This window comes from Chamaea fasciata, unplaced genomic scaffold, assembly GCF_029207755.1.
Source record: "Chamaea fasciata isolate MVZ Bird 193981 ecotype frontalis unplaced genomic scaffold, bChaFas1.0.hap1 SCAF_1, whole genome shotgun sequence".
In the NCBI taxonomy this organism is placed as follows: domain Eukaryota; kingdom Metazoa; phylum Chordata; class Aves; order Passeriformes; family Sylviidae; genus Chamaea; species Chamaea fasciata.
In genome coordinates this window covers 80,453,935-80,467,577 of record NW_027094086.1, presented here as the reverse complement: position 1 = coordinate 80,467,577, position 13,643 = coordinate 80,453,935, and positions in this window count along the sequence as shown.

Below are 13,643 nucleotides of genomic sequence, written 5' to 3'. Positions count from 1 at the left end.
AAGGACTTTAGTGAAACCAAGATTTTTTTTTATGCTGTCAGAAGTATTGGAAAAGGTTTCTGTAGCCTAACATCTGATCTTCAGCTTGTTTTTTATTTGGGGACTTTTTTAAAATTTTATGTTAGTCTTTCTAACTGTCGTAGTCAAAATACTTGTACTACAGTTCCTACCTTTTCCTTATTCTTGTCAGAGTGCTTTCCCTACTCATCTGAGTCTATACTTCTGCAGCGCTGCTAATTGGTATTACTCTTATTGTCATGAATAAAGGCATTATGGGGTATTTTATAGGGTTTTATGACAGGCTGATACAAGCCGTTTAATTTGATTCATCATGGATGTCATTGCACTTTAATTAATAAAAATGCTACTACCTGCTTTTATTTTCAGTTGTACCAGCACAATTCATGGCCGTATACAAAAGGATTCTTCCTCTTTGCAGGGCAGATGGGAGAGGGGAATATAGACTAGAGCCCTAGTTCTCTAAGAGCTAGAGAGAAATGCTGCTGATGCTGCAGGTGAGTGTGTAGGAGAGATGATGTCCAAAACATGAAGGATAGTAAGTATTGCCAATAGAATTCCTAAAGTAAGAAATGTTCGAATGTTTTTGCATCCATTTTTAAGAGAGCACTTGCCCTTAAAGAGATTTCATATAGATTTAGATTCAGAAGAGTTCCTTAAAAGAAGAAGACATAACAAACCAAAACCAAAACCTGAAGAAGGAAAAACAAAACAAAACAAAACAAAACAAAAACCCAAAACCCCCAAAAACAAACAAACTAAAAACCAAACAAAAAACAAGCAAAACAACAACAACAAAAACCCCACCACCACTCTTTTAGAAAATTTCATGATTTTTGACTCATTTCAAGTCTCACAGTACTACTTTAGGTTTCCCTTTTGGATAACCTGTGATTGATATTGGTGACACTATTTCTGTTCTCTTAAGTCAAACAGCATTTAAAGAAGACAGAGATAAATGAATCAAATAATTTTGAATCAGAACCACTGCAAAAGGAAGGAATAGCTTTCAATAAAAGATAACTCCTGCAGTTACTAGTTATGAGTCAAGATTAGATATCATTCAGTCTTGTGCTAGTGTCTTAGAAATTCTGTTGGCAGGTCGCTCACTCTGGTTCAGATTTCCAAGGGACCACAAATACCTTAAATAGAAGGTTAGTCTTCTAACCTGAACCTCCAAGTACAATTACACAGAGACATGACTCTATTAATGTAATTACATTTCTACCACTTTAAAATCTCTATTATACCATATGCTCTGGTGCAGAAAAAAATTTCTGTAAAACACCATCCCTTGGTAATCAGCCCTCCTGCTTCCTTCTAAACAGCCTTGTAGCACTCAGTATTTTTAAAAGACATGCTTCAAAGGATGTCCTCTGAAGTTGCATGCAATTTTGCATCTGTATCTTCTGTTTTATGTAAAAACTTTCATGTTAATTCAGCTGCTTTTTCAATAAAGCTTTCCAAACTACTCTAAGAAAGTAGAGTAGACAGCACTTAGGTTTTTAGGGAGGGTTTCAGGACACCTGTTTGGTTTTGGCCCTTTTTATATTTTTCTTTTTTTTCTGCAGGGAGACTCTGGCTTCAGATAGGGATACAGGCCAGCTAAACATAGGTATGTGCAAATATTTCCTGTCAAGAATCAGGCAAGATATTCTAAGATCAGGACACAATCCAAATCACAGAAATTCAGATAATAACATTAGGTATTAATAATGATATATAGCATGACAAAATACTAATAAACTTCTAAATTAGGAGACTAACCCAAATACATTGAAAAGCTAACTCTCCTTTTTCATTTTCTTAAATGCAATGTCCGGACTGTGAAATCTGATACAGTGAACTCCAATCTGACAGAGCTCTTTTTTTTTTTTTTTTTTTTTCCTTGTTTTTAACAAGAATTTTGTTTATGAACAAAGGTCAAATTACTTGGGAAAGTCATTCTTGCGTTGTTTTTTTTCTTTCCATTTGCTATACCCTTTTCCTTTTTTCAGCTCTTTACTTGATCTTTTTAAATGGTATTTGTAAGTGTACTCACCAGACTTGGAGGAAATTGGACGCTACTAAGCAGGATCACCTTGTCAAAACTGAAAATGCTCCCAAAGCCATAACATGGTTGGTAAACATGGAACACCAACCTCACTCCACTTGGTGGGCCATTTCTCATACTACTGCTGTTCACTCAATCAATCTACAGGGAGTAATTAAGGTTGAATTCAACTGACAAAGGCTTGGAAAGCAGGAAGAAACCCTTTTGCCAGGCAGATGTTTTTTCATTATTATTAGTATATTTATTATTTTTTTTCTCTATGTGTTAGCAAAATAAGTTGCTTCACTTCCCCTCCAGTACTGGTATTCAAAAACAGTGAGCTGAAGGCAAATCAAGTAAAGGTCAGTACTGTTAACCAGACAAAAGCCTCAGGTCACTCATTACTGTGATCATAATGAAGCAGTGTATCTTTGTGCTAGTTAAAGGTTAAATGAGTGGAAAGAAGATGGATAAGTGTGATGGAAAACAAGGAATCAGAACAGCATGTAATCTTTTCAGCAGGTTAAAGGTGAGACATGGCATGGTTTATTGCATGAATGCATACTCACAGGTCTGGGGTGCCCTGGAATACATTGCAGAAGTTGTCCCAGCACTTCTGAACTAGGACAGAATTACTGCATAGAGAGAATAAATTAATTCTAGAAAAAAATCAATTTAATGTGAATTAATACATTAGCACACCAGTCAACTAGACTTGCTAAACATTATTAGACAGTGAAAGGACATCTCCTTTTACATGCCCAGTGGACAGATACTTCCTGGAGCTTTAACCAACAGAAGAAGGCTACATTGAATTAAAAATATATGCATTTGCTGAAGTAACAGCTAAGGAGCCCCCCTATATACACAAATAGAAACACCCTGTTTTGTATTAACACAGTATAGTATGTACACGACCTCCTAAACCTGTGAAGTTTTAACAGGGCTGGATTCCCAAACACAGTGCAGCCCTCACAGAATAGCTGTATGCTTTACTAAAAATACTGTGAGGGAAATGGCTATTGTTTGGTTGTGGGTTTGAGGGTCTTTTAGTTTGGGTGGCACTGGTTTATGTTTGATTCTGTTTCTGCTTCAGTGTAAAAAGGAAAACACTAAGCAATATCTTCTTAGAGCACAACATGCCAATCATGTCTTCTTTTAACTAGTCTCCTGCTGCATGCTAAACTTTACTATGCTTTTGTCACACAACAGGCCTCTGTTCTAAAAAAATAAACCTAGTGGGCCAAGGAACACCTCTGTACATTTATTTAGTCCTGCAGAGGTATAAGTGCGCTAAGAAACCCACCAGGCTGATATGCTTGAATTCCCGTGTCATGACAAACAAACAAATGAAAAAGCCTCAATAATGTTAAACCTACCTAAGGTACATCAATGCAAATAACCTGGACCATCACTTGCAAACCAAATATTTCCATGACTTTTTTTTCGTGTACCAGCTGAATTAGGTATACCTGAGATGAGTTGAAGCATAAGATTTGCACATGAAAAAGTGAAAGATATGGTTGCCATAAAATTTTCTCTGCTTTTGCTGAAGTGACAGTGTAAAAGATTTTGTCCATGGAGGGAAAGGAGGGGAGCTATAGAGTTGCTGAAAGCAGCTGAAAGAGTCAGACCATAGTCGATGTCTTTGGGGAAATCTCATCCTACTGGAGCTGAGTAAAATAAGTCTGGGTTGTTGCAGAGAAGAGTTCAAGTTCACTATTCTTATGCTGCCTTTGTTGTTCAACCTTTTGCCGTTCCCCATTTCATCTCAACTACTTCCTGCATTCCCCATATGCTGACAAAGCCATCCTTTCTATGCTTGGCTTCTAAAATTTCTTTTTACTGGTGCTATGGCTGAGGATCCTTTTCCTCCATGTCTTCCTCATCTTGTAATAAAAATTAATTATGATTGAATAGAAGGTAAATCTGTATCTTTAGGTATATATATAAGTAGTTTAGAGTCACATGCTTTTAAAGCAGAGAATTGACATAGGCAAATTGCGCCTACAAAAGTACCTTTAGGATGAGGCTCCATTTTTACTTCTTTCCTTGGAATTTAGAAAATCTGTAGTACAACTACATGGTTACCTTGTTAAATAGACTGTTGTTCTTCAGAAATGGATGAGAAAATCTTTTCCTTGCCCTGTTTTTCCAGATGATTCAGTTTTACCCTGAAGTTGCCACATCTACCTACATCTTTAAGTGTAGTGTAGATTTGGCACCTATTAAACTCTAGTGTGTTTGCCCAGTGAATGGCTACCACTGGTAAAGAATTATTATTTGATTAAATTCATGATGTGGACATGAGTTCAGTGTTAACAGGGTGGACATAAAACATTCTACAAAGGTCACTAAAGAGCGAACTGGAGAGATAAGCCTTTTGATTACTATCAGCTGTATCACCGTAGAATGCAGTTAAATAATTTTTCTGACAAGAATGGAAAACCTTTTTTTTAAGGAAAAGCTTTTAAAGACTGTAATGCATAAATTATCAGAGCTACTTTCAGCACATTTTAATTTGCTCCTAATTTAAATGTAACAATTAAAAAAAAAAAAAGCCTCTAACTGGTGCTCTGGAGATTTGCATAAACCTGCTAAATACATAAACTGTTTCTCAGCTGAACTCCTGACTTTTAAGCTCTTATCCTCCCCTTTTTTATCGATAGCTCTATTCTATAGGGAAAAAAATCTTGTACTGCTTTTGAAGATCATTTTAAAAGAGGCTATACACTATTCATCCCTGCTAATAAGAATGCAGAGACACTGAGTAAAATGAACTTCAAAATTTTTTAAAAGGAACTTCAGAGCCCATGTCTTGATTTAAGACAAGTTAAGGGAGGTGGACACTCCAACATGCACCATGTTCCCCTAAAGTTTTAACAACTCCCTTTTTCACCAATGAGGAGAGACTAATGAACATAGATATAAGTGAGAAAATAACAGTTTACTATAAAAATGAACAGCAACATATTTAAGGCAAAAAATATCAATAAGTAACCAGTAGGTGCAAAGTTGCTAAATCTCACGGACTCCCTGGGAACAAAGAGAAAAAAAAATGGTGGAGAAGCCTCTCCCCCAGGATGGCTCCCTGCACAATGATCCTGTAGACAGAGACAAAAGGAAAATGTTGGACAAACCCTACTTGGCTCAATCTTTCCCTTGGAACAAAAGAAATTGGGATGATGGCAGCTTACAAAGCAGTTCCTGGTGGCAGATGGGAATTGATGACGCTGCTTGGTGGGCTCTGGCACCACTGTGACATCCTCTGGTTCATGGGGTGTCAGTGCTGCTATCCTAGGTTGCTGTCCCAAAAGGGAAGGAAGAAAATGTCCCCTGGAGCATTGAAGAATGGTGGCCTGATCTCGACCAGCTCTGGCTTTGTACTGGGGACAGATGTTGCAAAATTCACTATAAAACAGTTTGGAGCTTGTGAAATGCAGCTTCTGTGGTTGCCACTCAGGGATGTGCTTGAAGCAACCCCCTCTGCAGCCCAGAGAGAAAAAAAAAGAAGGTTCCTGCCTTGTGCTGCCTTAGCTTTCCCCATGAAAGCCCCAGGGAAAAGCAAGAGCTGAAAGGGCTTCTTCTTGAGTACCCCAACCTTAAAAAGACACAGCACCCCAAACCTTAGCAGTTCCATTTTTGGCTGCACAGATAGATATGGAAAACTGTAACATATTATGTTAACCCAGGGTATTTTCCACCCCTTAATCCATATAATGCCCAAATAAATACCTTTCATCTATACGCATATATACAAGGGGTTATATACAAATACAATGATTAATTCAGTAGCCACTGACCATTGCCCAGGATACGGATTTAGTTTATTGGTCCATGCTGGGTTATGTATTTGTTGAGGGGGGAACTTCCAAACTACTGGAGCATAGTATTCCTTCAAAACTTGGCCTGTGTCTTCCAACATTCCATGCCACTCAGGATTCTCTGCCACTGGGGCAGGTCTCCAGGCAACCTCTCTGGAAATCTCAGCCCTCATTCTAAATGAGTTAGAGGCCATATAGAGGAGACATAGCAGAATTAGCAAGAAAAAATATGGTGTCTTGAACATTCAGAGGGAAGTGAGTGTTCTCAAAAGGTGATGAATCCGACCTGAAGGGGGAAAAGGAGGTAAAAGGCTAGGAAAAATCATTCCCTCTTTTTCCTTCCAACAGGCTGAGTATGATTATTTACAGACCCTCAATAACATATTAGGTTATGCAGGCTAGCCCAGTATAAGGTAGCATTCTCTTTTTATCCAGATATGAATATCCTTTTCTTTCTCCCTTACATACTGCTGGAGTTCAGAGCAAGAAGAGAAGGAATGATTAAGAGAAACCTACACTGTATACTGAACATCTATATAATCCTATATTAGTGACAGGTTTAACTTTTAGTATTTCATGAGCCATCTGACATCAAATAGATGCTTTATCACATTAGAAAGAGGAGAGTCTTCCCTTCCTATGTGAGATGGAAATCCTTCCTAAGTCTGGCAGGCTGGAAGATATTGGTTCATAAAATCTTGACACTGGAAAGCAATCTTAGATAATATTTAGAGGTCTGCATGGCTTGCTGTTTATAACTTTTCTTTCCCTCTCAACCTGCAGAGTTCAATTCAAGGTTCAGTTTTAGTCTAGAACAAATAAAAGAATATTCATAAGATTCAAAATTTCAAAATGCTATTCTGATGAAATATGCAAAAGAAGAAAACGAACCACAATGAAAATATACAGGGCTTCTTATTAACATTTATGTTGCTTTATCATTCCTCTTTAGAATAATGCTGACTTAACACTTGTCTCAAGGTGTACAAGAGTAAAACCAAAGACACGTGCCTAAAAATTATATGCCTCCAGCCACTAGCAGTCAAAAAATATGCCTCATAAAAGATGCAGGCTTGAAAGACCTACATTCCATTTCAAAATTCAAGGAACAGCATTTAAAAATATTAAGGTTTCACATCTTGTATTCAAAAGTTAAGGACAAAAAGTATCCTAAAATAAAAACACAGGAAGTGTGGCAGCAGGGAAAGAGATGATAGATGAGTAGAAACAGAGCACAGAGGGAAAAAAGAAAAAAAAAAGAAAAAAAGAAGAAAAAGAAAAAGATAATTTTACTTGTTAATTGTGGAATTAGTTCTGGAACCACCAGGAGATATCTAACATGGACTCTCTGGATTTTTTTCAGCAGTACTGCTTTCCAATTGACAAGCACACTCGTCCTTATATGAAATCTTCTTTTTCAAAACTGGAGATAACCAGGTGGGAAGAATAACAACTCAAATTTTAAAGTCAATTTCTGGTTGAACAAGAAGTATCGTGTACTTCATGACAAAGGATATTTCATTAAAATATTAAACAGACATAAAAAAGGAGCTTTAAGAAAAGTGTTTTCTCAGTCAGACCAACTCTATGATTCTATGAAGCTGTAGTGTGATATCAAAATTTAAAATAAATATATATTATGATAAGTAAAAAAAAAAACAACAACAAAAAAGAAATGTGAGTTCATTTATGCTTATTATTTATGCAATTGTATATATCATCTACATATATTCAGTAGAGGAAATAAAAATTTATGTATGGACTAATCAATGAATTTAAAAGATTAAATATTATTTAGTTATCAAATTGTATACATTTGAGTAGGCACTCATATAGACACTATATGTGTAAAAATATTATATTCAAAGACCATCATATTTCTAATATATTTAAAATAATATTTAAAATGCCCAGGTTTAAATACTATTTCTAAGTCAGAATGATAAACAGAGAGGCCAAAATATATTTGAAAATGCAGTGAAACAAACTCTCTTCTTGCTAACACTGACAGACTTTCATTTAGATAAATCTGAAAAGAATTTCACTCCACTACTGTATCTTTATTCAATTAAATCTCTTTAATAGCATTAAGTCTCATTTAGAAAGTTCACAATCCATAATTAGCTGTTTTTTTGAAACTGGTTGTTAAAAATGTCATTTCAGAACAGCTTACCATTCAAATAATATATATGCATGGAATAATTGATTTGTCCAAATTTGACGATTTTAGACATTACTCACTAATTAACATTAAAAATCACGTGATTTTACTATTTGTTTTGATAAAAGCACTGACTATTAAATAATACCCTGACCTTTAGGAAAAATTATATTCAATACAAAAATTAAGCCCAGGTTTTAAGATTCAGTCACTAGTCTCTATAAAAGGGTAAAAAAAAAGCAAAACAAAATAAAATCCCTTGAAGTTACATTCTGTCATTCTCTTTCAACTATTCTTCTCTGTTTCTGCCCCTTGCATTTAATTTTATTTCATTACATGCAACAAGACTAATTTTTCAACAAACCATTTGGATTCTGCTCATTCATTTTACCCCCTTTGACCATAGCTTTTTTTTAACCCTGAGGTATTTTGTAACAGAATTAATTTTAATTTAATTTTTTTTTATTAAGCCAAGGTTTTCCAATGTTTCAAATATAAGTGATACTAATGATGCTACTTCATCTTGTGAGGTCCAGACATATCCTGCAGAATATATATATTTTATCAGTGATATGTGAAACCAGATATTTTTTGGTATGAAATGCTATGAGTTGATTTATTGCAATATATTTTACTTTTTCTAACATTTATTTTTTTGAATGTTGCAATGAGTTTAATTTTCTCCTTTACTCCATAGAAAGGTAATTGTGAGAATTTTCACAGAAGAATAAAACTTCTTTCACCTGAAAATTCTCATAATGAAAAGATCAGTCTGGAACTGAAGAATAAACACATGAGAAAGTGTGACATAGAAAGAGAAGAATAGCCACAACTATTAGATCTAGAAATAGTAAACTGAAGATCACGGGGAAAATCCATTATAACAGTTTTCAGAGACATGATAGGATCTTGCAAACGAGGGTATCTATCCTCTGTGACCTTCCTTAGCGGTCCTCTACAGACTTGTGATTCCATGTCTGTGTTTGAAGAGACTTGGGATTCAACCACAGCAAAGGTCATTCAGGTTAGATCAGACAAAACCTTTACAGAAGTAAACCATCATTATGGATTTCCTGGAAATATCATGACTATGCTGGATGACCGTATATGAAATCACACAGATCTATTTCATTTTAGATGATGCAGGGGATGAACAGTGTTGCTATTGAAATTATTCTCAGACCTGTATTTTTGCAATTATTATGGATTTACAGAGGTTTCAAATGAAAACTAATTTCTGTATGCATCAAATCTTAAAATATATAAGAAAGCAGAAAAAAGTCTCACAAATCTCACTGAACAAAATCCCATCCTTTTCCAAATGATTGTATCACAATTATAGATCTGGAAGCTACATGAATAGAGTTCAAATAGCTTAGCTGAATAAAATATAATCAAGAAATATAGGAAGTTTTGGGATATGTGGAAAATTAAATTTTGATTGTAGAAATACCTAATGAACTATCGAGGTGGAGAGTCTAGTCTAGGATAAAGTAAATCATGCCTGCACACAAAGGAAATCAAGCGGCTCAGCAGTATTGAGTTTGCTGAAACAGATTTAAAGATGGAATTGGAAAGATTGGAAACTCCTCTACACTTACATGTACCACACTGCACCAAATTCATTGTCTGTGGCTGAATCTTCATTTTACCACAGTGGAAGTCATAATTTGCTATCCCTACGTGCAGTCACTGGTTCCTTGCATCAGTGAACAAGAGAGCAGTCAGAGAAGAAAATGACTTCTGTGACTTCAAAAACACTGAGGTGTTTGAAGTGCCCTGACTTCCTCCACTCTTTGTTCTGATGAGGTGTTGCCTTAGGAATACTCAAAAGCACTAAAGAGTTTCTCTCCAGCTCCCGTGATCTGCTTGACACAAGGAGAACTGATTAGCTATCAGGGAGCCATGAATCATCTCCCAGTTCTATTGATCAGTTAATATTCACCTTAGGGGAGGTAACATGCCATAGAAGTGCTAATGTACACGAGAAACCTATGACCTGCCCATTCAGACTGCAGTACTCCACCCCCTCCTATGCCCTGCTTTTGAAATATTTTCTACTCAGGAGCCAGGGAATTGGTTCCATCAGCTGTAGAAGTGATGGCTTTTCCACAGGGTGGATACTTTGAGTTTTCTCCTTTCTGACCCAATTACGCTGCTTGAGGGCAACTGATATGGCTGCATGTGTCTAAAATGTGCCCACTGAGCTTCTCACAGACCTTCAAGGACCCTGAGCAGTCAAGGTCTGCTGCTAATGGTTTCAAGAGGTAATAGGTCCTCCATTTGGCCTGTCACTTAAAGGAGGGAGAAGGAAAACAGGTAACATTGAAAAAGGATGCTTATTGTAGCAGAAAAAGGAGAATTGCCCTTAAATGGGAAGAGACAGACTGTAGCTAGACAGAAAATCTGTAAAGTGGTCCTGAACCTTGATCCAGCTAATGCAGCTGGTGACATGGGTCCACATCTGCTCCAGAGACCGCTTTGCTAGAAAACAAAGAAAAAATGATTCCTTAGGGACAGGAATTCATGCATACAAAGTTATCTGCCTTAAAATTTTACAGTTAACTGATACTCCTGGTTTCTGTATGACATGGTGTGTATCTGCAAATCTAATCCTTATTCAACATTGGTATTTGGTCTTGTGAAATACCAAATATATGAAGCAAAGAAGCTGGAACATTGTATTTGTTGAGTTTTAACTTATAAATGTTGCAATAATTTTCTAATTAAGTTGTACTAAATTGAAGAGTGAGAAGAATAGAAGCACGATTATATTTTTCATATAATACACAAGTCCTTTGTACTTAATACTTCAGTTTATTCTAACTTTTCCTTTATCCCTGCTGTCACCAACATGCATTTTAAAAGCTTGCATGGGATTTATTCTTTTGTTTCCATGGCAACAATGAGACTGATCCCTCAGATATGGAAATCTCCATTTATTCTGAAAATTGTTTCCTGGCAGGATTGTCTTGGATCTGAATCTCACAATTGAATACATAGGAATTTTATCTATTCATATATCATGTATATTGTATGTAGTCAGGGATAGAGATATTTGGCCAGCTTCCTCAGCAATGAATTGTGCTATCTTCTGGTTTTATTGGGAATTAGGAATTAGGAGTTAACTATTTTGCTGGCCTTTGAACTAGTATAACCACATTTTTGGCTGTGAAGCTTGTGACATTTTTGCTTCCAGAAAAATGAATGCAAATTTTGTTACTTCAACAGAGGAAAGCAAGAGCACATCTGCTACTTAGCGTATTTGATAATTTTAGTGGAATGATGATAGACATTGAAAAGAATTGTTCATCTGGGTTTGTGGACTTGTCTTCCAATCAGCTATTCAAAAAGTTATAGATGATAGTTTCACTGTATTTATGCTGGGACCCATTTTATTTTACAAAATTCTTAATTAATCTTGCAAATCAGTAGGAGAAAAATCACTTTGCCTTGTTTGCTAAGCCATCTACTTTGTCATTCCTTCTTATCCTTGATTTAATTTGAAATCAGATTGGTTTACCTGCAAGCATGAGGAAAATCAAGCTCAGATACCTGAGTAGAAGTGAAATCAGACCAGAAGTAAATGCCTCAAGATTTATGACTGCAGTGAGACAAGTAACAGAGCTGGCAGTAAAGAAAGAGAAGTTCTATGATGATGTCCTCAGTGTTTCCCACATTTAGCAGTTTCAGCTTTTTTTTTGGTTTTCTGTTAGCTCTGTACTCATTCATCTCTGACATAGTATTAGGTTAAGCTATGAACAGACACTTATTTACATGGGAGTCAAATATCCAAGTGTCTTGCTAAAGGAGCTTAAAGAGCTATAATTAACCCATCACAAAATACACCAAAAATGCTTTTTAAAGTTTAATCTACTAATGATGCTCAGCATGCATTCACATTTTGCCTTTTTTTTATATGTCATACATCAGTGGCTAGATAAACACTCTGATTGCCATCATTTTTATGGCACTTTGAGAGTTCAAGTTGATAACTGCCGTTAATCACAATCTCAGCAGCACAGCACTTTGAACATATCTGCCACAGAGCTCTGACAGCAGTGACCAATAAGGGACATGTTCTGTTTAATAGAAAAAAACATGTGCTTCATCGCTTTATATCCACTTACCATTTTAAGCACAGAGAACCTCCAGAAGCCCTCACGGTTAGGGACATTGTAGTCGTTGTAGTCGGGGTAGGTTTGGTTGGGGTTTTTTTGGTGGGTTTTTTTAGTTTGTTTGTTTTTTGGTTTTTTTGGGTTTTGGTGGGGTTTTTTGGGGTTTTTTTGGGGGGGTAGGTTTTTTTTTTTTTTTTTTTTTTTTTTTTTTTTTTTTGGTTTTGGTTTTGTTTTTTGGTTTGGTTTTGTTTTGTTTGGTTGTTGTTGTTGTTTTCCCCTTGGGACCTAAAATACAAATTTGCAGTGGTTAAACTAAGAGTAACTTTGTTCATACTCATTCATATTGTACTCATCTATGATAAAAGCTCTCTGGCCTCTGAGGCCATGTAGTTTCTGACAGAGAGTCACAGGGAGATAAGCAATTGCAGAAAAAAAGTGAGTTATGCACTAACAAATAGGAAAAATTCCAGTACTGGGAACATCTCTATCAGGAATTGTTCATTGGTTGGTCCTGATTTAGCAATTTTCACTGTATTCTGTTTAACAATGAAACAACTACCGAATGTAAATTTCTGAACAATAAGACAAAATTCAGCATTGATAGTATCAAGCTTCATGATTTTGGTAGCTTGTCTATGACTGTCTTTTTTGAGGGGTAAAGGGAGGAACTATGCATCTTTGAACTATGACCTGACATTAATGAGATTACATACACAGACGTCGAGTTATCACATCTGCCATGATTTTTGTATAACAGTGTGTTAGTTCATTCACATGCATTTTGGTGGTTACCTGAAGGCCCAAATATATGCTATAATTCCCTTAATATATGCCAAATTATTTATATATTTAAAATACTTTCCTTTCTTGTTCTCTGATAACTTCAGCATTTCAGTCAGATCATTGTCCATTAATAGGTCACTGAGGAAGTTACAAACTGAAGCAGTCAGACTGATGTTTCTCTGTAAACCAGGTATATTAACATCATTAGTCAATCATTATTAATATAATTGAAAAATATTACTGATGGAAGATAAAGTAAAACACTAGGATCTATTATGACTTTATACATGTTGTTAAGGAAATTTCAGCTGTAACATATGCAAGAAATAGTATACTTAATGATAAATCTTTTTCTTTTCTAAATGTTAATTATCATTTCTTTGAACATCAGTGTTCATGGACGATTATTGTTTTTTCACAGAACAGGAGCACTAAACAAAGAAAGTATTTAACATAAAATTGCATAGTTCACTATCTCATGGAATTAATTTATGGGATTTATAAAAAGGCTGAAGAAATAAGTACTTTTGAAAGTCTTCCTTGAAGGTGTTTAAAATTGGAATATATATCACCATAGATAGAAGCTGAATTAGCCTATATTCAGTCTTCTTATTTTTAGACAGGATATTAATTTTTAAATTTTTAATCTTTACAACCATTCTTCTCCAGTTTAAGTGACCAACCTTTTTCATAGTTCATTAATGTAG